At 56.3% G+C, this 24,190-nt stretch overlaps 1 protein-coding gene across 8 annotated transcripts in view; it reads right to left on the reverse strand.

Annotated features, from left to right (window-relative positions):
• EXD3 (exonuclease 3'-5' domain containing 3) overlaps positions 1-24,190 on the reverse strand; it is a 301,277-nt gene that overhangs the window by 66,203 nt on the left and 210,884 nt on the right. The gene's annotated exons all lie outside the window — the stretch shown is intronic.

The following is a 24,190-nucleotide window of genomic DNA, read 5'->3' on the forward strand; positions in this document are numbered from 1 at the left end:
CAGTTACAGTCTGTGAACAATGCAGCTGTGTTTCAGCACCTAAATGTGGAAAAAACCCCCATGATTTTAGGAGGTGCTGGGAGGCAGCGGGAGAGACCGAGTCCAGACTTGCAGATGGGAAGGAAAACGGAGCTGAGCGCTGCAAAGCCCTTGGAGTGATTTGTTTCTGACCTGCGCTCGGCCGCAAAGCCGGGCCTGGGGAGGCTGGGCCCAGGCCTTGCCGTGGGTGCAGCCGCCTCTCCCATCCCCCGCCCTGCTGCCCTTCGTCCCCGGGGCTTCCCCAGGCCCTGGCACCAGTTCTCTTGCAAAGCCTTGTCACTAACAGAGGCGGAGGTGACGGGGCTGGCAGTGACAAGTGACAAAGGAGAAGCAAGGCCAGCGATGGGCACTGCCGTGTCACATTGTCCTTGTTCCTCCCGCCGCGTATCGCACCCCGTGGGACACCCACGGCTCACACGGCACATCCTCGCCCCGCCGCCTCCAGCTGCCGGCTCCCCTGCCTCCGTCTGCTGTGAGCGTGAACACTTCGCTCTCACATGCAGGGAGAAGCAGGTATACTGGTGTTGAACTGGGAACAGGCCGAGGACGGCTGGCACGTGTCCCTGGTTTGTGCCTTGCTGTGCAAGCCCAGCACTGCAGCCCTAATTAAGATGATGTTAAAAATTCAGACCAATTTGGATGCAGACGGCGGCGTGGGGGTCACACTGTGCACCGAGCTGTCCCTGCGCTGCTCCACAGGCCCGTGGAGATGCCGAAAGCTGGAGCTGAGTCCTGTTCCCTTCCTGGGGACTCGGATCTGGCCGGCTCAGGGGTGCAGAGTCACCATCGGCACGAAGGGAGAGGGAAGGGACAGGGAACCACCCTCCTGCGCCGGGCTTGGAAAGCAGCGCAGACTGCTTGGCCATGGCGCTCGGTCCTGTGCCTGCAGCGGCTGCGCTGGCACGTCCCCGGCTCTGGCATGTCCCTGGCTCTGGCACATCCCTGGCTCTGGCATGTCCCTGACTCTGGAATGTCCTCAGCACTGGCACGTCCCTGGCTCTGGCATGTCCCCAGTTCTGGCACATCCCCGGCTCTGGCACATGCCTGACTCTGGAATGTCCCCGGCTCTGGCACATCCCTGACTCTGGAATGTCCTCAGCGCTGGCACATCCCTGGCTCTGGCACCTCCCTGGCTCTGGCACCTCCCCGGCTCTGGCATGTCCCTGGCTCTGGCATGTCCCCATCTCTGGCACATCCCCAGCTCTGGCATGTCCCCAGCTCTGGCACGTCCCCGTCTCTGTCACGTCCCCAGCTCTGTCACGCTGCACACGCTGTCACCGCTGCCCCGAGGTCCCCCCGCCGCACAGCGCTGTGCTCTGATAAAGAGTTAAGGCGCTCTCAGAGGCGGTTCTGTGAGAACATTTCTCAGAGGGCAGTGCACTTTTATTCGAAATAATTTTCCATTCCATTTATATCTATATAATAGGAGGTGGCTCTGGGGTCCGAGTTTTCCACAGCCCCAGACCTCACTTCCCTGCCTGGGCCTGACCCCTGCTCAGCTTCCCCAAGAATAACAGAGGAAAGTTCAACGGGAGAGAAGGAGCCACGGGGCTGAGCTTCCGCTGCTGCTTCCCAACGCTGTGGGCATGCGATTAGACTCATTCTGTTAACAGAAGATACTATACAGACAGAGTATATACGTTTCAATGCATATATTTTATACATTTTATATATAACAGTATCTATACATGTATATGGGAAAAGTCCTGGAAAGAAATGTACCTGGGAGGAGATTTCCAAATAAATCTGGCACAAGAGGAACTCACGACACTTGCTGCCATCTTATCTTGGTTCTACAGCTGTATATTGCTTGATAATAGAGATATTATGGTTCGGTACTTTGACAATGCAGAAATCATCCTTTCTGCTAGAAATGTTTTGATTTTAAGAAATACTTTTCATTAAAGCGTATTTGCTTAAAAACATTTGAATGTATCTCGTTGGTTGCTTGTGTTGTCTGGAAACCGGGGGCATCGATCTGCACCCAAACGCAGTTTCCCAGAACAAGGCCGGTGTCTGATGAGAAATCTGCTTCACGGAGAAAACCCGGCTGAGAGGAAGCGCTTGGCTGAGCCCCGCGGCCTCCCGCCCAGCGCTGGCACAGCCCCGCTGCTGCTGTCCCCTGTCCCCTGTCACCCGTCACCTGTCCCCCCGGCGCCCACGGACCCGGCCCAGGACGGGGCTCGTCCCGCGGCGCTGGGCCCAGGCTGTGACACCTCCCGTCACCCAGCTGCTGCCACCCCAGCCCCTAAACGCACCCCGGTTCTTTGTCTGGCGAACCCCGAGGGAGCGCAGGTCCCCGTGCCGGGGTCCCCAGGGACGTGCTCTCGGGGTGTCCATGGGGGCCATGTTTCGGTGGATTTCTCCTCCAGCGGCACCAACTGCCTTAGGAAGAGGTAGAAAACGTTGGTGTTTACATGTCAGAAAAACAACTAATATGTAAAAATGCCCACTTAGGCAGATGAGCTCCCATTAAAATCCAGAGAGAGCAGCACCTAATTAAAACTTTGGCTGTTTTCTCCTGCAGCCTGGTGAATTCATCCCTCTCAGCTGACAGAGGTTTAATCACACCGGCTGTGTCTAGCGTGGGCCTTTGGAAACACCAGAGGTGATTTCCAGCTCCCATGCAGCCCGAGCGGTTTTGGGAAGTCTCGGTTACCTGTTTCTCCCCTTTCCCGCCTCTCCCGAAAGGCTCCGGGCGCTCACGTGGGCAGCACCGCTCCGGGGTCGGGTGCGGGGTGGAAGGTCCTTCCCGCAGAAACTGTCCAGGCGGGCACGCGTCACGCGTGGGGTATTTTCCCACTCGGCTCTCTGAGCAGGAGCCCCAGCAGCTCACACCACTGGGTGGTTCAGAGCAGTCGCACTCAGTAACGTGGTCGCACAGCCCACGAACAGCCACGTTCCCCCTGCCCCATGTCCACCAGGGTTCTCCTCCTCCCTGTGCTGTGGCCGGGAGGAATCGCTCCGGCGCTGGGTCTTCATGAAACAGAGGCTCTTCATTTAATTCATGAATTATTTGATGTCATTTTTAGCTTCTGCACCTGCCTCCTTCTCTGTTCAATACACATCTAGCGCAACATCATGGCTATCGTTCTATTGAGATACCAAACCTGCTGGTCAAATACAGAAACCCACAGTAAAGGCGACGCCTGAGTCTGTTTATAAGGCGCTGAACCAAAGACTGAGAGAGAAAATAAACTGCAAGGAATGAGTATGAAAGACCAGTGGCCAGAAATGGGGACAGGGACAAAGCTCACAGATGCCTGATGTGACGCTTTACAACCCGCTGGGACGGGGAGGACCCCTCTCCATCAGCCCAGCAGCTCCAGCATGGGCTGCTCTTCTGGCAAAAACAGAAATAAAATATTGAGAATCAAAATATAAGGAATTGAGAGTGTAACAAAACTGCCAGCCCACAGGAGTTTCCAGCATTAATTCACTTGCTGGGCTGTGTCTAAAAGAGACAGATCTGAAAGATGCAGAAGACTTGTCTACACCACGTTACAAGTGTGACTGTAGGAAGGGAGACACCACACAGCTGGCACTTAACGAGCTCGGAGCTCATTAAACCTGAGCGTCCCCAGCCTCGCACTGTGCGGCTGCTGAGAACTGGGCAGCTTTGCAACAGAAGCGGGAGCGAACGACGAGCCGGGATGTGTGTGTCCAAACCAGAGACAGAAGGGCTCCCAAATGAGCTTTCTGAGAATCAAGAGAAGTGATAACATTTCAGTGTCAGGTCACAGCCAGTTTTTCACTTACAGCCTCAAAGAAGAAGAGGAGACTGAGGGGTGACCTTATTAATGCTTATAAATATATAAAGGGTGAGTGCCACGAGGACGGAGCCAGGCTCTTCTCGGTGGCAAACAATGACAGGACAAGGGGTAATGGGATCAAGCTGGAACACAAGAGGTTCCACTTAAATTTGAGAAGAAACTTCTTCCCGGTGGCAGAGCCTGGCCCAGGCTGCCCAGGGGGGTTGTGGAGTCTCCTTCTGTGCAGACATTCCAACCTGCCTGGACACCTTCCTGTGTAACCTCATCTGGGTGTTCCTGCTCCATGGGGGGATTGCACTGGATGAGCTTTCCAGGGCCCTTCCAATCCCAAACATACTGTGTGATACTGTGAAAGGACCCCAGTGCAGAATCACTCAGTTTAAGCTGGACCAGAAACTGCTGAACATGTAAATTCCTCACCAAGCTGGTAACAGCATTTAAACCAGCCCTTACAGAGCTTGACCTTCCCTCCACTCCGCAGCAAGGTGGTTCCGTGGCAGCGGCACTTGGAGCACCGCGGACACCAGCAGACGTACCCCTGCAACTCCTGCATCTCTTCACCGCACAGCTGCCAACACGTGCTGTGACAGTACCACGCTGGCCCCACAGGAATCATCCCGCCCTCCCCAAATGAGGCTTTCGGGATGGCTGCAGGTTCCTCTGTGCATCTGGCTGCTCCTGGAACCACTGACCCCGCCAGCTCCGCAGCCCCTGCGCACCGACCCGGCCGCGGGCTGCACATGCCCGGGTGTCCAAGTGACAGGTCAGCAGTCACATTGCTGTATCTGCAAGAGTTCTGTATTTCAGCGTTTTCAGTAACTCCACAAGATTCATGAAGTGGGAGCAAAAAACAAGCCTCTTGCTGAGCGCAGAGAGGAACGAAGGGACTCAGGAGCTCGTAAAGCTCATGGTGCCCATAGCTGCCAACACTCTTGGCTCTGCTTTGGGCTTTGACTCCATCCCCAGGTAGGACACGGGTTTTCCACTCGGAGATGCCTGACTGGAGGTCAGCCCAGCCAGCTGTGCCCAAAAGCGTCCCCTGAGCCACACTTGCTCCCCAGGACAAGACGCCTACAGCTCCCCGAGCAGCTCCGCAGCCAACGCAGGGGGTGAACAAATTATCACATCACCCTGAATTGCTATAGCAGAAGTTCTGGGCCCCTCAGTTCCAGCAGGACAGGAAACTGCTGGAGAGAGTCCAGGGCAGCCACCAAGATGCTGCAGGGAGTGGAGCATCTCCCGTGTGAGGAAAGGCTGAGGGAGCTGGGGCTCTGGAGCTGGACAAGAGGAGACTGAGGGGGGACTCATTCCTGGGGATCAATATGGAAAGGGGGAGTGTCAGGAGGATGGAGCCACGCTCTTCTCGGTGACAACCAGTGACAGGACAAGGGGCAATGGGTTCAAACTGGAACACAAGAGGTTCCACTTAAATTTGAGGAGAAACTTCTTCCTGGTGAGGGTGGCAGAGCCTGGCCCAGGCTGCCCAGGGGGGTTGTGGAGTCTCCTTCTGTGCAGACATTCCAACCCGCCTGGACACCTTCCTGTGTAACCTCATCTGGGTGTTCCTGCTCCATGGGGGGATTGCACTGGATGAGCTTTCCAGGTCCCTTCCAACCCCTGACATTCTGGGATTCGGTGATTCTGTGAGATGAGGAGCATGCCGACCCCACACCAGCTGCAGCTTCTTGGTTTCCTCAATCAAAGCAGATCAAAGCCCTCCACGGACCCCCGGCAGCGCTTTGCCGAGCGGGGCGGCCGGCGGCACTGCCAGGGGCCACGCGCATCTCCTGTCTTCACGGTGTTGTCAAGTTGGCAGGGAAATAACAAACACTTCTCTGAACTTCCTAAATGTCAAGAAAATATTGACAGGGCCCACTTCTGCAAAGCACGCACGCCAGCCCAAAGGGCACACACGCACACTTCGCCGGGCGCCGCCTGGCACGTTTTGTGCCATGATTTTTTATTAAAATTTTGTGGTTTTCCTGCTGAAAAACCCAGTGAAAGATGAATGCCAAAAAGCGACTCCTCTGGGATGAAACTGTCAGGGAGCCAGGACACGGGGAAGCACAGAGCCTGCGTGTCCGCTCCTTCCCAGCGTGTTTTACAGCCAGAGAAATAAGACCCGGCCTGGCCAGGACTGCAGCACATTGAGAGGGGAAACCTGCGCTAGTGCTGACCCGCTCGGAGACACAGAGAACACTCCAAGCCCTGGCTCGTGAACACTTCATCAGCAAATAAATTCATACAAAAACATTTCCTGTGGATGTAATTTTTTAAAAATCATTTTTTGCTTTAAAACGGGATTGCCGTGGTCGCTCGTTCCCTCTAGGCTGTAACCAGAACTCTGCAATGTCTCCCAGCTGTTGAAACGCAGCGCCGGGCGTGGAAACGGGCTGAGCGGGAGGACACGGCAGGGCTGGCGCGACGGCACGGCCCGGGGGCGGCTGGCAGCAGGACGAGTGGCGAGTGGTTCGGTGTGTGCCGTGCGGGATCGGTGTGTGCCATACGGGTTCGGTGTGTGCCGTGTGCGATCGGTGTGTGCCATACGGGTTCAGTGGGTGCTGTGTGGGATCAGTGTGTGCTGTGCGGGATCGGTGTGTGCCATACGGGTTCGGTGTGTGCCATACGGGTTCAGTGTGTGCCATACGGGTTCGGTGTGTGTCATGTGCGATCGGTGTGTGCTGTGCAGGATCGGTGTGTGCTGTGCGGGATCAGTGTGTGCCATACGGGTTCAGTGTGTGCTGTGCGGGTTCGGTGTGTGCTGTGCGGGATCAGTGTGTGCCATATGGGTTCGGTGTGTGCTGTGCGGGATCGGTGTGTGCCATACGGGTTCGGTGTGTGCTGTGCGGGATCAGTGTGTGCCATACGGGTTCGGTGTGTGCTGTGCGGGTTCGGTGTGTGCTGTGCGGGATCAGTGTGTGCCATATGGGTTCGGTGTGTTCTGTGCGGGATCGGTGTGTGCCATACGGGTTCGGTGTGTGCTGTGCGGGATCAGTGTGTGCCATATGGGATCAGTGTGTGCTGTGCGGGATTGGTGTGTGCCATACAGGTTCGGTGTGTGCCGTGCGGGATCGGTGTGTGCCATATGGGATCGGTGTGTGCCAACGGGTTCGGTGTGTGCCATACGGGTTCGGTGTGTGCTGTCTGGGTTCAGCATGTGCCAACCGGGTTCAGTGTGTGCCATGCGGGTTTGGTGTGTGCTGTGTGGGTTCGGTGTGTGCCATGCGGGTTTGGTGCGTGCCATACAGGTTCGGTGTCTGCCGTATGGGTTCGGTATGTGCCATATGGGTTTGGTGTGTTGCCATATGGGTTTGGTGTGTGCTGTGTGGGTTCAGTGCGTGCTGTACAGGTTCAGTGTATGCCGTATGGGTTTGGCGTGTCATACAGGTTTGGTGTGTGCCATACGGGTCCGGTGTGTGCCATACGAGTTCAGTGTGTGCCATATGGGTCCGGTGTGTGCCATACGGGTCCGGTGTGTGCCGTACGGGTCTGGTGTGTGCCATACGAGTTCAGTGTGTGCCATACGGGTCCGGTGTGTGCCGTACGGGTCCGGTGTGTGCCGTACGGGTCCGGTGTGTGCCATAGGGGTCCGGTGTGTGCTGTATGGGTCCGGTGTGTGCCATACGAGTTCAGTGTGTGCCGTATGGGTCCGGTATGTGCCGTACGGGTCTGGTGTGTGCCATACGGGTCTGGTGTGTGCCACACGGGTCTGATGTGTGCCATAGGGGTCCGGTGTGTGCCGTATGGGTCTGGTGTGTGCCACATGGGTCTGGTGTGTGCCATAGGGGTCCGGTGTGTGCCGTACGGGTCTGGTGTGTGCCATACGGGTCTGGTGTGTGCCATAGGGGTCCGGTGTGTGCCGTATGGGTCTGGTGTGTGCCGTACGGGTCCGGTGTGTGCCATACGGGTCTGGTGTGTGCCATAGGGGTCCGGTGTGTGCCGTACGGGTCTGGTGTGTGCCATAGGGGTCCGGTGTGTGCCGTACGGGTCTGGTGTGTGCCACACGGCCGCGGGCAGCGCTGCGGAGCGGGGTGTCCCAGCCTGTGCGTGGGAGGCAGCGCTTCCCGCAGCACCAGCCTGCGGTTATTTCCAGCTTCAACTATTACACGTTAATGAAGGTTTTTCTAATGAGCTGTTTAAATAGTAATTAGAGGCCTGCACTGAAGAGGGAGATAAGTCTTGCGGGTATCTTGCCCTGCGAGAAAGGACCTGATAAGAAAGAACTGAATGATTTTCTTCTGGGATCAATTCCAAGCGGCAATTACCCCCTTGATACCACACTGCTTAATCAGGAGCAGGCTGAAAAAACACTTGACAGTGGCTGGCGATGAATGGGCCACTTTCCCAGCACTTTACAAGGGAAGGCTGGAGGCTTTATGCCAGTACCTGAGATAGGACATGATCCAAACAGTGCTAAAAGCTCCTAAAACAAAATGATAATACAAATGATAAAATGATAATACAATTTTTTAAAGATTCACATAGACGTAAGACTCGTCAGTTTTGTTTCCTGATGGGTTCCCATCTCAGCTATTCAAAGTGTTCAGGTTTTATTTAACTTTAGGTACTAGGTTTCAGCGACTTGCTGACCAAGAACCCGATTGTGTGTCCTTTGCTGTTTCGAGCACCATGGTTCTCCCCCAGCAATTACACTGAAGAGATGAGCCAAGCTGTGACAATTGTACAGGACAAGATGACTCACAGACTTGGCTAAAAACTTACTAGTTATCCTCTGATGTTGTCGGAGAGTTAAGTAAGCTCCAACATTTTAATAAGCTTATTTTCTCACCATTCTACCGCCTCAGGTGATTCTTTGTGTTGCAACACAAAATACCGTATCATGGGATTATTAGAAAAAAGAAAGAGACATGCTCAAATCGTCATTTTTTTTCTGCCAGTGCCAAGATCTGGCAGGGACTCTGGCAAACGGTGCAAGAAGCAAACGATACAAATGGCAACGGCGCAAACAGATTTGGTGAACTGCGGAAATAAGAGCCAGGAGGGATTGTTTTAAGGCTGGAGTATTACTCGCGATCTGCAGTGCAGCGTAGCCAGGAGATGTAACCGCATAGCAGGACACGGAACAAAGCGCCAATACTCACATGCACATAAGGAGCACAAGCAAGGACACACGGCAGGGGCAGAAGCATGCGGCCCTTCATTAATGGGTAAAGGCAAAAGCAAAGGTGTCTCCTGCACAGGCAGACCACGCTTACGGGAGATCACACGCACCAGAGTCCTGAACGCGGATGGGAAGGGCCTTGCTTTGCTCCAGCACTGCCGTGTCCTCCAGCCCCCGCAGGAACCCAACTGCGGTTTGCTCATACTGGACAAGGTGCGGAAACCTGCTTTTGGGAGGATTTGGAGCTTCCTTCTCATTTCCAGCCTGGCCTCACTCACGGCACTTTGCACCTTCGTTCCCACGTGCTGCTGTGTCCCAGCTCCGTGTCCCGTGTCCCGTCACCCCTGGGAGCAGGGACAGCCCCTCCGCTCAGCCCAGCACGCCCGGCTCCGCTGGGTCTCCTCCTGTACGACAGCATCTTCATTTCCCTGACCTGCCTGCAGAACCATCTGACTTCAGCCATTGTGGACCAGAACCAGACACTCATCACACAGGGTGAAGTCAGAGCAAAGCCTCTTGCAGCCCAGGAACCCGCCCTGGACACTCCTGGGTGCTGATGTTTGGGGTACGTTTCATGGCGTGGCAGCTTCAAAGCTCCCTGGGGGCACAGCCCTGGAGCCCCCTCCCCTGAGCCCCTTCTCGGTGCTGCGCACACCCTTGGCACAATGTCAGATCACACAGGAGCCACTCAGCTTGCAAACATGGAAATACCCCCTCCTTTTTCTGGTCTGGTTCATTTTCTGCTATTGCAGTGTCCTGAACCGGCTTCCTGGCTGGTCAGAGGAGCCTCAGCAACCACCGGAGCTCAGCAGAGGTGGGTGCAGTGGGGCCTTTCCCTTTGGGCTGTAGCGATGTGGTACAGTCAGTCAGGTCACCCTGTGAAACACTGTGAGACGGACGGGAGAGCAGGGCACTCAGCAGTGAATCCTCCCCAGCTTTCAAGAACAAACAGGCTCAGAACATGGGGGGACGCAGACGGCCCCGTCACCACATCCCACAAGCAAAAGCAGGACTTCTGCACCGCATCTTTGGTTTCTACAACATCGCACCGCAACGGGCTCCATGTCCAACCAGGCACCACGCAGGAGCACGTCTTCCTCACCGTTCCTCTGCCCTTTTCCCGTGCCCCGGGGCCGACTCGTGCGCCCGTTGTCTGTGTCTGGTGGCTGCAGGGAGGGTCTGCTCCCCCGGAGCAGAAACCCAAACTGTGAAACCCTCCGTGCACGACCCCTCCACTCTGTCATTTCTCCCCACTCCTTGTTTTCCAGTCCTGAAGGGCATCCAGCTCTTTGTGCGTAATTTCCCCCAACTCCTTTGTTCTGATGATGATTCCCAATTATGAGTAATTACCCAATTTCATTTGCAATTTCAATGTTTTGTGCCAAGGCCATTAAAAATATGAAACAACATCATCTCCAAGGCCAACTTTGGAGAAACCCACCTAGCACAGCCCTTGCAGCCCAGCACCTTTTGATTTAGTATTTCCACTTTACTGAAGACCAGACAACTTAGCTGTATCATGCCTGCTTTGTTAAGAGTATCAGGTTTTTTATCTACTCCAGCATCATTTACTTTCAGAAAATCTCTATCCCTTCTTATCCATTTTCCATGTTCTTAATTATTCTCTATTTTAATGTTTATTCTAAAGCTTTGCATGCTAATAGATTCAGACTAAGGGACTCCTGTGCGCCAAGAACACGTTCTCCCTGCCCAATAAATAGACCTCTATTTGCTGTTATCTAGCCAGACTATCCAGCCCCTGTGATTTGACAGATTTATTACCAACCCTTCTTCTGCCACGTCAGCTTTGTGCCAGCCCTTTCTCCTTTCAGGAGGAGAAGTGAGCTGGTCCTACCTGTTCACATGCTCTGACCTCTGCCGTGGCATTTCCCATCCCCATAAACCCTCATCCTGCCTCTGCCCCTTGGCCAGCATCCCCATCACTACCAAAAACCCAGGCACAAGTTGTCATTTCATTTATTTCAGGACTATACATAGATCATCTTTTGTCTCTGTCCCATCCTCAGCACATACCAGCCCCACTTCTTCTTTCCTGCTTCCCCTTTCATTCATACGGCTGGACAATTTCCAAGAGTTGTGCAACCCATCTTTTGCTATTTCCTTTAATAACCTCATCAAGGTTGGATTCTGCCTCACTTTCAGACTTGCTTGCTTTACAAACTGGCAAAGATTTGCTTTTTGGTACTGGTCTTGGTTGCCTGCAGGCCCCCTGACCCCCCATTGCCCCGTGTCCTGCAGCCCCTCGAGGGCCGCGCTCAGCGCCGCGGGGCGGGCAGGGCTCTGGCAGCCGCCCCCGGGAGCCGTGGTGACTCACGGCCTTCCTGGCTGCGAGCCCACCGACCATCCTGTTTGTGCTGGGCCGGGAGCGGGAGCCTTTGCCGGAGGGGTTGATCCCACCTGGGCCCCGGCGGGCGGGCAGACGTGCTGCCAGCCCAAGGCCCCTGTCCCCCGGAGCGGCGCGGGGCAGAGCCCGCACGCGGCCAGAGGAGCGGCTGGGGCAGGTGCTCACGCCCGGTGCAGCTCAAGGGGCCGGGATCAACACTTGGAATCGGATCATTATTATTTTTAGATCTTTCCTTTCAGCCATTCTCCAGAGCAGGCTGAGGCTCTGCTGAGCCACACGGCACAGCGCAAACCCACAAATATCCACAAAATTGGAGGAAAGAGGTAGGTGGGAGGAGGGAAACCCCAGGAACTCGCCCAGGGAAATAGCTCTGCACCAGCACGCCTTGCTGGAGGAAGAGCGCCCCGGTCACCGACAAACGCCCGTCGTGCAGCCGCAGCGCTGCCAGAGGGTGCTGCCCACGCACCCGCGCGCGGATCCCCGGCACACAGCACAGCCCCCGGGAGCAGCACTGCAAACCTGCAGCTCTGCATTCAGTCACTGCTCCGGAGCAGCTCTCCTGAACAGCTCTCCCTTCCACCGAGCCTGTCAGTCACTTGTGCTCCGGCCTCAGGCTTTTCTGCAGCCGGGCTCAGCGCCCCGCTACCCGAGAAGGTTTTTTACTGGAGAGGAGCAAAGGAAAGTGCTTCAAAAGAGGACGAGCAACATTGCAGCTCTTGGAATGGCTCCAGCCTTGGCTGGGAAGTTGAGACATGCCTTGGAGGGGATGGGAGTCCCCTTGGAAGATAATCAGAGATTTCGAGTCTCTCCTGCTTCCTTCTAGTTACAAAAGCAGTGAAGCCACAAAGCTGGTTCTCCACCCCCCCCTCCACACGACAGCCCCTGCTCACGGCAGCACCGGGGACACCTCGGTGAGAGGCGGCTCTTTGGGAACTACAGCTGCTGAGGAAAGGGGCTGTCACCCCGGCTGCGGTCACGAGCAGGGCAGTGAGGTGCAGTGCTGGAAGGATGTCACTTCTTAAGGGCTTGTCCCCATCAGAGGGCACGTGTCCCTTGTAACACGTAGAAAGACCCCTCTGACCATCTCCTGTTCAATCCGTGGTGTGCTCAGCGTATCTCATCTTATCCCTCGGGTGGACAACTGCCTTGTTGAGTCCCCCTCAGCCTCACACCAGCCTCTTGCCGTGCAACAGCAACCTGCCGTGTCTGCTGTTCCTCGAGCCGTCACGGCTTTGCGGGCACAGCGGTGCCTGCTGCGCCGGCAGGAGCGGGCGGGAAGGGCTCATCCGGACCCACAAGTCCAGCGTTCAGTCTCTGCAGCATGTCTGCTCCGCACGACCGCGCTGCAGCTGTGCTCCTGCAACAGGCGAGCTGCATCGCAGGGATGTTCTCCAGTGGGATAATTTAACAGCCACACTGAATAGCTGTCTGCCCTCGCCTCTGTGTGTGAGCGGGGGAGATCCCTTCCTCTCCGTACATCTCCCTTCACTACTTCAATTGGAGGAAAAAACCCCAAACACTTCCCGGATCTTGCACTTGCAAACAGAGTAAAGTTAACACAGAACTTCTCTGCACCCAGTAGCAGAAGAGTTAAACAGCAGAGGGATGCGGGTGGCCATGCATCCTCCCTGCTGCATGGGACCCAGAGCTAGAGCAACATCCTCCTCCCTGCAAGGTGCCGAGGGCTCCCAGGAAGGGCTCTTGGATGGAGAAATTCAAGCGAAACCCCTATAGCAGGGGAGGGCCTGGGGCGTTTGCACAGACGGTGCTCCCTACTGACATCCCCTCCTGGTTTGGCTTCATGGGTTGACCTCATAGGCACAGAAATCCCTCCATTCACAAAGTCCAGGGGTCTTTGGGCTACGTCCGTGTTGGGTAAAGAAACAGATTCAGATTCCTCAGGAGAACTCAGACACAAGTTCAGGGCATAACCAGAGCCTGATGGCATCCTATAGTCACGGTGATGTTTATACAAAGTAAAGGTCAAACACTGACTAAACAACTTGGGTCTAACAGCTAAGGGCAGTCAAGAGACACATATAGTACCCTGGCACCTGACAGGGCACACAGACACCACTTCACCTCCCTGTGCGTCGCTTCCTTAACTCTACTCGGCCATAGGAAACTGGTTGCCTTTCAAGGGCATGGAGAGAGCTCATTAACCAGTGGCCAGAATGCAGCTTGAGAGCTGCCAAAGGCTGGTGCTGAGCCACCCCAGAGGTGAGCACAGAGCAGGCTGGTGCTGAGCCACCCCAGAGGTGAGCACAGAGCAGGCTGGTGCTGAGCCACCCCAGAGGTGAGCACAGAGCAGGCTGGTGCTGAGCCACCCCAGAGGTGAGCACAGAGCAGGCTGGTGCTGAGCCACACCAGAGGTGAGCACAGCCCAGGCTGGTGCACAGCACTCGGCTCGGAAGGAAAGTTCAGTCCCTGTTGCAAACACTTGGCAGAACAGCCGACAGGGACATTGCGGTGCTGGCTAATGCTGCCAGTCCACAGCGGGGCTGTCCTGGGCCTCCCCAGCCCCAGCGCCCAAACCATGGGAAAGGAGTGAAAGAGGCTTTAAGTGCCACAGATTCCCCTGGCACTGCGGTGGAGGCTTTCCAGCTCTCTTCACTGTCATGCCAAGGACTATTTTCCAGCCAAGAGGCTATTCCAGCACTGATGTGCAGAGACAGGAACCCACGGCAAGGCAGCATGGGCTGAAAGAGCCTTTGACACTCATTTTCTCATCCGAGGAAGCACAACATCCCCCCTTCACCCAGGGACGCAGACGCAGCGCTGGCTCCGGGCGCCCCGTTGCAGCGCAGGGTGCGGAGCCTCGCCGGGCCGGGGGACACGCGGAGCCGGCGGCAAGTGTGAGACATGCCTTGGAGGGGATGGGGGTCCCCTTGGAAGATAATCAGAGATTTCGAGTCTCTCCTGCTTCCTTCTATTTACAAAAGCAGTGAAGCCACAAAGCTGGTTCTCCACCCCCCCCTCCACACGACAGCCCCTGCTCACGGCAGCACCGGGGACACCTCGGTGAGAGGCGGCTCTTTGGGAACTACAGCTGCTGAGGAAAGGGGCTGTCACCCCGGCTGCGGTCACGAGCAGGGCAGTGAGGTGCAGTGCTGGAAGGATGTCACTTCTTAAGGGCTTGTCCCCATCAGAGGGCACGTGTCCCTTGTAACACGTGGAAAGACCCCTCTGACCATCTCCTGTTCAATCCGTGGTGTGCTCAGCGTATCTCATCTTATCCCTCGGGTGGACAACTGCCTTGTTGAGTCCCCCTCAGCCTCACACCGGCCTCTTGCCGTGCAACAGCAACCTGCCGTGTCTGCACAACATCCCCCCTTCACCCAGGAAGGCAGACGCAGCGCCGGCTCCGGGCGCACATCGCAGCGCAGGGTGCGGAGCCTCGCCGGGCCGGGGGACACGCGGAGCTGGCAGCAAGTGTGTGCGTGTCCCAGCGAGGAGGCTGTTCGGCACGGGGACTCGGCTCCTCCTGTGAACAGTCGGGGAACACGCGCATGGAAAACCTAAGTCTCCAAATATTTTATTTTGATGCATGAGCCTGGCAAGATCTCCTGTGAACATCCACTGGGATGGGACCACACAGGCCCCGGAGGAAGCAGTGGGAGTGGTGGGAAGCCAGAGACAGACTCAGGCGAGGCTTGGGTTTGGGTTTGGGACAGCTGCTGGGAAAGCAGAGGGTACGGCTGTAATCCCCAACATCCAAACAGGGGCAGAAACACAGGGAAAGGCCTGGATTTTCCTCTGAAACACAAGGATGCTGAGCATGTCATTTCGGTCTCAAAGAGATGGTGCTCCTTCAGCCCCGGCGCCCTGCAGCTGCCTCTCACCTCAGAGACACATGGACACGTCTGGGGTCAGAATGGTTCCTCCAAACAATCCTGCCATCATGCTAAACCAAAGAGAAACTCTCAGTAACACAGTGCTGCAGATCTCCTGGGCAAGCAAAGCCTTTCGCTCTTTCTAAATAAACACAGAAGCCTTGATATTTAAGGACAGAAAGCTCTTGGTTTGCGTGTTTGAACAAAGGCTTCTTGGACACCACCCAGCCTGACTGAAGAACTGGGCATCAATAACAAGCTGAAGGGATCCTGCTCAGCACAGATCAGAACAGTGTAAGAGGTACCAGGAGCAAGACACATCTGATCTTGACTCAAAAACTTCATGTGATGAGGAATCCACCCCCTCCTGGGGATGCTGCAAACACCACCAGCAAAGGCCAGATCTCACAACCCGTGGGGGTGAGCAAAAAGCTCAGCTTGACGTGGCCTTGTTGGACTTCTGCAGGACAACAAAAATGAGCCCATCCCTTCTTCTGGTGGTGACTGAGAGTGCTCAGCTCAGCAGCCAGCGCATCACCTGTGTGGGACATGGACTTTCAGTCTTGATGCCTCAAGTGCCAGTGTCTGCGTGACCCCGCTGGCTGGTGTTGGTGTCCACCAGGATGGCCCGTGGGACCTGCGGTGCCCCGCAACAGCTCCGGTGAGCACACCCCTGCAGCTCCAGGCTGCCGGCACGTTCACGCAAACACGCGGACTGGTCGTTCACACGTCCAGCAGTTGGCTGAAGCAGAACTGGCTTGTAAGAAAGGGGAAAGCGGCTGGTCAGACTCTCCTTCCAGGGAAAATCCAGGACAATTCATGGAGCTGAGACAGTGGGAACACGGAATCAGCCAAGTGCCCTTCTGCACCGAGACATGAAACTGAAAGGAGGCCCCAGTGGGAATTGCAGGGAACCTCACCGCAGGATAAAGGCTCCGTTCGCATGGGCGGCAGCGACCACATTGCAAACGAGTGAAGTCATTATCGATTTCCATTCACAGCTACAGAGAGGCTTCAGAACAAGCCTGCGACACGGGAAATGCTGTGACTGGGATCCCAGTACCCTCCAGTCTGGTGCAGTTTGCGATTATTGACCTTAAAGTGGGAAGCTCAGGCTGAGGAAACAGGCTCCTTTTTATTCCACGCCTCCATGAGAAACTAAGGCTATTTCTGTTGCATTAGCCTGGGTGGCTGCTTCCCTCCTCTGCAATGTTCGGACCCCAAGCCCCAGCTTCAGCTCCTTGTGATGGATTATTTCTTTCTGCAGTCAAACACAAGATACATCACTTAATACAGAGATGTTAAGAACATCCTCAAACCTTCTATCTTTATTCTTCTCTTTCCCCCCTTTTTTTTAAGTGTACAAGATAAAGAAGAGCAGAAACAGGTGAACGGGGTTTCATTATTTGGGAACCCCTCCTGGCAAACATACTCAGAGTGGACTCAAGCAACCCCCTGTTCCTTACTCTATGTTGGGCATTTCTGTAGCTGTCTCAGTATCTGGAAGAAAATCTTGGATCTCCTGTCAGCCTTGGAGTTTGTACATTTACATTCACCCAAATCCAAGGAGTAGCCATGAAAAGCACAGCTTTTCATCGGGCATTAGGAAAGAAGAAAAGCTTGAAGGGGTGAGGTGAGCACCAGTGAGTCCCCAGTAGCGTGATGGCACCGTCACCGCTCCAAACCAAACACGGACCCTCCAAACACAGCTCAGCTGCCGCCGTTCCAGCCAAGCTCCCGGGACTGGGTCTTGCTGTCAGCACCTCGTGAGCTGTGGGAGAGACAAGCCCTCTTTAGTGACTCAGCTCTGAGTTGCTCAAAATCATAGAATCATAGAATCATTCCCATTGGGAGATCCCTCAGGATCATTAAGTCCAAACAGAACCCAACTGTGGCGCTAAACCATGCCCCTAAGAATCTCGTCTAAACATGTTTTAAGCCCCTCCAGTGACGATGACTCCGCCAGAGCCCTGGCAGCCTGTTCCAAATGATGATGTCTTCCCACCCGGCCCCTGAGAGGCTGCGATCCAGAGACACTTTTCTTTTGCTCATTCTAGGAAATCTCAGGATGTGCTCAAACCAATATCTGGGTCAAAGGAGAAAGGTGAAAGCTTAGAAATTAGGTCTTCAGCAGCCAAAATCCCCCAGTCATCCCCCGGCTGGGAGCACGCGTGCACCCAAGGTGAAACAGCCCGAACCTAAGCAAGGACTCAGCCACCGGCGCTCCATGCAGCACATCTCCCTGTCCCTGCCACCACAGATGTGGCTGTTGCTGCTGCAGTGCAGATCAATACTCTTGATCCAACACAGATCAATACTTGAAGTTAATACAGCCCAGGATTTTCCGTGAGCTCCCGTGGAGCCGGGCACACAAACCCCACAAAGTCCTTGATGGGTGCAAGACGCTGGAAATCCCCCCGCGTGGCAGAGCTGCTGCGGCGGGCAGGGCTGGCAGCCGCGGTGCCGGGCGCGGGCCGGGCCGGCGCTGCCGCGGTGCCGCGCTGTGTGCGCTGTCCCTGGCAGGAAGCCGTTTGTCTGCGAGGCAAGGAAACAAGGAGGTTCTGGAGACGGCAATCCCATGCAGCTTGTCACTGACTTTCCCAGCTACCGATCCAAGAGCGGCTGTGTTTACTTCCAGCCTTCCTCTCTGCGCCGCTGCCAAGCAGCCTGAACAACCGGACGCAAACCACTGCACCAGGAAACGCGCTGCGTCGCATCAGATAAAAAGGCCATTGCACAGGGGCACTCGCTGGCATTAACCCTGCTCTACCTGGGTCTCAGCAAGATGCCCGCAGCCGGGGTGACCGGCAGGCAAGCCAGCCCCACGCATCGCCAGGTTTCTGCTGCTGGAGTGCGAGCTGTCACACCTGGGGCTGCTCTGCAAGGTGATGGTGACAGTGAATCACGTCCGAGCGGCACCGAGCTGCTCGCAGGCAGGGAGGATGGACGTGCCAAGCACAGGTGGCTGCAGCTCCAGGTCCAAACCCCGCGCACCGGCTGGAGCGGCTCCCGCACAGCTGTGATGGTGGGAAGGGCGTGAGATGGACTGTGCCTGTGGGTCCTGTGGGGCAGCCAGACTGACTTCACCGGGGTCCTGGATTGACCCTCTGGTCTGAAAATGCTTTCGAGGAGCACACGAGATGGGACTGCCCATGGACTATATAGAATTGTTTTGGTTGGAAGAGACTCTCAGGATCATCTAGTCCAACCATAACCTAACTCCAGCACTAAACCATGTTCCCAAGAACCTCATCCAAATGCCTCTTAAACCCCTCCAGGGATGGTGACTCCAGCACTGCCCTGGGCAGCCTGTTCCAATGCCCCACAGCCCTTTCCTGGGAAGGATTTTTTCCTAATATCCAATCTAATCCAATCTCCCCTGGTGCAACTTGAGGCCATTTCCTCTCGTCCTGCTCTTGTCCACCACGGTGGCACACAGGGTGACCACTTGAGACCTGCCAGGACCTCCCCTAAAAGATGTAACCCTCAGCAGCACCGGGAGGCTCAGACACTAAAGCAGGGCTCAAAAGACCAGGCCTGGCTCTGGCTCCTGTCAATCCGGATGCATCATGTCCCCCATTTCCCAGCTGCAAAGCCACTGCTCTCCCTGACCCACGCACTGTCACAAGGTGTGTCCCTGTCATCTGCTGAGTCCAACAACACGGGTTCCCCATCTCCACTTGGCAGGGGAGGGCAGGCAGAAATGAAAGTAGCAATTAAAGACAAAAATGCATCGAACTGTCAGAAAAGCAGCTGCTTCCGCACCTCTCTGCAGAAGACGTTTGTGTTTTCCACACATTTGCAGGTTCCTGGCCCTGCCAGGTACGCATGGGACTGGCCTATCTGAGCACCCACCACTGTCTTCTCCTCCGCCTTTTTGCACACTTGCACAAGGCAAAGCTCGCAGTGCGGATGCAGCGGGCCGGGCCAGCAGCGCTCACTGGGGCTGCCGGGGCGGTCCCACCGCGCAGAGTCACTGCCACGATGGCACAGCTGCCGGCCGACACCTCAACACTTCTCCTTTGGCAAGAGCGGGACAGGGCGCAGCTCCCACCCCCACCCCGCTCGGCTGAGGCTGCTGCCGGAGCCAGGTGAGACACAACCCCACAGCTCCAGTGAGGCAGCACCACAGTGACCGTCCAAGAGCTTGGAAGGAAATCTCTGAGCAGTCCCTTCTCACTACTGAACACATCACCTTTCCTTAATTACCCCAAATACTCGGGTGAGCAGCCTTCCTTAAGCCCCAGCAGTCCCGTCTCCTTTCCCTCGTCTCGGTGAGTGCTGGTGTGAGCACCCACCAACGTGCTGCTGGTCCCGGGCGGCGGTCGGCGATCAGAGGGAGGGGAGAGGACCCCCGCTCTTCCTCGGCCCCATTCCCAAACCAAACTCCATCCGTACTGAGAAACGCCGAAAAGAAAATCTCAGAAAATTCCTGAGAAAGGAAAAGAAAATCTACAAATATGCAAACCCCCAGCAAAGTCATTTTCCTGGGCAGTGCAGCAGCAGCCTGAGCAGCCACCGATAAATCATTCTGGCCACATCTGCACACATTCAGAGCTTCCCTGTGTTTGAAGCAAGATAAAGGTTATTTTAAACTGACCTTCAATAACATGCTGTTATAGCTACACTGACTGGCTGGGGCAGCAGCTGATGCGATTTTGCTCTTATCTATTACCTAAGACCAAACTCTACATTAAGCCAAAGCATCCAAAAGACAAATCCTGCCTGGGCAGGAGAACGGGCCTTTGCCAGCGTTTGGCCGCCTGTATCACAGGCTGGGCAGAAGCCCCAGCCGCTCCTTTCGCCTCCTTGGCTTAAAGCAGGCTGCACCCAGGCTCTGCAAAACCCCCCCGTTCCACTGCATCGCAGCGAGCAGCAGAATTACCAATGGGAGAGAACTTTTGCACACCAAAACCTGGTTGTGCAGAGGTAGGAGGGTCTATTTTTTGGAAGAATATCTGGCAAAACAAAACCTATTTAATAGCTTTGCCATGCTTCAGCCTTGCGCTAGCCCTGTCCTGCTAAGCCCTTCCCAGCGCTGCTCACACACTCGCCTGGGCCTGCAGGGAAGCGATCCCGTGTCTGACATACCCGTTATTGTGTCTCGCTGGCTCTCACGCCCGCTGGCCCGGGGCCAGGCCGCAGAAGGACGTAACCTTGAGCCGGGCGAGCCCTGCCCTTCCCAGCCCGGCAACGGGACAGGGGCTGAGGCAGGAAAAACAAGGAGGCAGCTCTTCCCTTTCTTTGGGTGGCGATGCCCCCGCCCTGCCTGGCACACGCAGACGCTCCTGATGCGGCGCGGGGTGGACACATCCTGGGGGGTCCAACAGGGGCAAACCCGCAGCTCCCGGCCAGCGCCGAGACCCGGGTCAGACTCACCCAGTCCGGTCCTGCCTCACAAAACACCCCCAAAGTCCATAGAGACGCGCTGGGAGCAGCTTGACACTAGGTCTGCTTTGAGGTTGATGTTTTGCATTTCTCCCAGTGCTTAACCTGAGCTCAAACATGCTGTGCTGTTCTGTAGTTCCAACTGTAGGGATTAGAGCATCCGCTCCACACCTCGCACACAAACGTTTCCTCTACAAACCCCTGGCAAAGCCTCCTCGCTGCCCCGCTGTGCCCATGCACCACGGCTCTGCCCCCCCAGCACCCTCACAACTGGGTGACAGAGGGGGACAAGGGGAACGTCCCAGGGTGCAAGACGCTCTGCACCACCAAATGTGGCCTCCTGTGCCTCGGGCTCTCAGCTGGCACTTCCACCAATGTCACATTTACGTTAAGCAAATCCAGAGGAGAAACCCTTTAAGCTCTCCTGCGGGCTTTGCAAGAGCCAGCCTAAGCCCCCTGGGCCAGAGGAGCAGACTGGGCAAGGATTGTCACCCCAACCAGCCAGGGTTTGTCACCCCCAAGCAGCTGGGGGTTCCTCAGCTCACCTGGCACAGCAAGCAACGCTTCCCAACAGCATCCAGAGACCAGCACAGAGCTTGCAAAGGGCTTTCCGGAGCACATTTGAGCAGCAAAGATTTATTTCATTATCCGCTTGAAACAACCTTGGTTATGGTCTTTCCCATGAACGTGCTGGATCCTTAAGGGTACATTTGAGTTTCAAAAGGGTGTCTGAATGACAATGTACTAAAAAGAGGCATCTTTCAGTATTCATGGTGATGCTTTCCCTGCCAAGTGCTTCAGCTGCTGGATCCTGGACTGAAACTATGCTGTTACCATCTCCTATCACAATCACCTACCTGGAAATTAATGCAGCTTCACAAATAACGGTCATGGGATGCTCTGGGGACAGATATTAGGCCCCAAATGAGGTAAGTTCTCTAAGCATCATAAAAGCAACGCCAAGGCAAGATATGATTTACAAAATCTGCAGCAAGGTCTGCTAGGGTTTAAGGTCCGTCCGTAGTGAGAGCTCCGCAGCAGCGAGACTGCCTCTGCCCGCTCAGCTCCTCGCCTGTATCCTTGACAGCGGTGCAACCTGCTCCCGAGCAGCCACCGCATCCACCTGCAGAACCGCGGAGACACCGCTGCAAGGAAATGCCGAACAGTTCACCTGTTTCTTACAGGAATGGCTACACAGAGATGTTCCTAAGTGGCTTCGAGACAGTCGTGCCAGGCTCTGCCAGCCGAGGCTGTGGCAGCAGCAGATGCCATTCAGTTCTCAGCACAGCTGAGTGGACAGAAGGCGGGCACAGCAGGCAGGGCAGGCAGGGCTCTGGGGCAGGCAGGGCAGTCAGGGCAGGCAGGGCTCTGGGGCAGGCAGGGCTCTGGGGCAGGCAGGGCAGGCAGGGCTCTAGGGCAGGCAGGGCTCTGGGGCAGGCAGGGCTGGCAGGGCAGGCAGGGCTGGCAGGGCAGGCAGGGCTCTGGGGCAGGCAGGGCAGGCAGGGCAGGCAGGGCTCTAGTGCTGGCAGGGCTCTGGGGCAGGCAGGGCTCTAGTGCTGGCAGGGCTCTGGGGCAGGCAGGGCTCCAGGGCAGGCAGGGCTCTGGGGCAGGCAGGGCTCCAGGGCAGGCAGGGCTCTGGGGCAGGCAGGGCTCTGGGGCAGGCAGGGCAGGCAGGGCTCTGGGGCAGGCAGGGCTCTAGTGCTGGCAGGGCTCTGGGGCAGGCAGGGCTCTGGGGCTGGCAGGGCAGGCAGGGCTCTAGTGCTGGCAGGGCTCTGGGGCAGGCAGGGCAGGCAGGGCTCTGGGGCAGGCAGGGCTCCAGGGCAGGCAGGGCTCTAGTGCTGGCAGGGCTCCCAGCCCGGGGCTGTCCCTGGGAAATCCGGCGCTGCCCCATGGGGTGACTCCGCTCGCCCTGGCTGGGCTCCCCTGGCCCACGGGCACAGATGTGAATGGGGACCCAGGCACCCGGGAGCAGCAATAAGGGAAGGAAGCACCAGGCCCGGGACGCTTGCAGATGAGACAGGAAGGGATTACACATATCCCACCGATCCAAACATGCGTCCCCCTCGAACAAAGCTGTTCCTGCCTCTCTGTGCAGCGGGGCTGGGAACGGGCTCCCAGCTGCTCTGGGAACGCCGCGGATCACTTTCCTTTCCCACTGTCAGCACCTGCTTAGAGGTTACTTCCTACGACCTTCGGGGTAACCCCGTATCACGGTTTTACTGCCCTGAGAAAGAGATGGGGATGACAGACCATTGCGAAGACGAGGAGCCCCTTCCCTCCCCCTGCGATCCCTGCGGCCCCAGCGCACACCCGGCCTTCCCAGCGCCTGGGGTCCCTGCACGGAGCCGAGTCCCCTGAGGGCAGCCTGCGTGCGCGCTCTCCCATCAAGCCAGAGACCAAGGCAGGAATAATACAAATACATATTTTTAGCAGCAGCAAATTATTTCTCTTACAGAAGGAATATTTCCATGCTGGGCTTTTTCCCTTCCCTTATCACAGATTGTATATTTAGAGCGTGAGAACTCTACCTCGCACAAACAAACGCTGCCAGGCCCCCGTGCTCAGCGAGGGATCTGCTTCTGGCCTCTCTGACATGCCCCTTTTTTGGACAAAACCCCCCATCTTTGCTGCACAAGTGGGAACTGTCAAAGAGAGAGCTGAGTTTGGGACATTATGTGGAAAGGAAGGGAAAACGCACTCCAGAGAGTTATCAATCAGCACGTTTGTGAAATCGCGGCCCCAGGCAGCAGAGCGGTAGGAAACCCGGCGCAGCAGCGAGCGGCGCAGGCTGCAGCGCTTCCCCCCGGCTGCAGGTGCGAGCGGGGATCCCGCGGGACGGCCGGAGCGGCCGGGGACATCCCCAGGGCCATCTGGCTGCTAAAACACGGCGAACTTGCCAGCAGAGAGTCTCACCCAAAGAGTGGCTTTGCAGCCCGCGCCGCACAAAGCTCATGAATGAAAGGCCAGGGGTGCTGAAACCCCCTGCCCACCATGTTCAAGTGCCAGGTTAATCAAGTAGGGTGTCAAACTACTGTAGCATCTTGTTTTCACTCTGCTTTCCCATTCCCCTTGCATGTTGGATGCTGTGCAGCCCTGCCTGTCCCCTGCCTGTCCCCTGCCTGTCCCCCTGGCCACTGCTGGGAGCTGCTCCCTGGCAGGGCAGCCCCAGGCCAGGGCAGCCCTGGATGGCAGCTACGGAGGCTTCTCATTCCTCGAGAGGAGGCTGATTTCACAGGCCGACCGTGGCAAACATCTCGGCGATTTCTGCCGTTTGTCACGGAGGAGCCGCTGGGAACCGCGGGGTCCGCGCGTCCTGCCCCGCGAGGGAGCGAGACGGCACGATTCCTCCCGGCCAACGAGGCCCAAACGCTCCCTGTGGCCCCTCTAATGCAGATTTAACGCATTTCAAACAAAAATGCATCAAATGCCGTATTTCCACACCGAACATGGGGATTTCACGGTCTGGGTGACTTTCATGACATCGAGATTGATACGGACTCTCAATCATAGGTAACAGTTGCTGGACGAAGGCCCAGGGCAGGGCTGGGTGTCTCACGTGCCCGCCGGCATTTGCTCCTCTCAGCTTTGCTCTGTTTATTTTCCCCACACCTCTGCACGGGGCATCTGCCCTCCCGCCGAGAACGAAATGTCAAGTCATTGGGCTTTTTGC

The sequence above is a fragment of the Streptopelia decaocto genome, assembly GCF_964273445.1.
Source record: "Streptopelia decaocto genome assembly, chromosome: 17".
Classification (NCBI taxonomy): Eukaryota; Metazoa; Chordata; class Aves; order Columbiformes; family Columbidae; genus Streptopelia; species Streptopelia decaocto.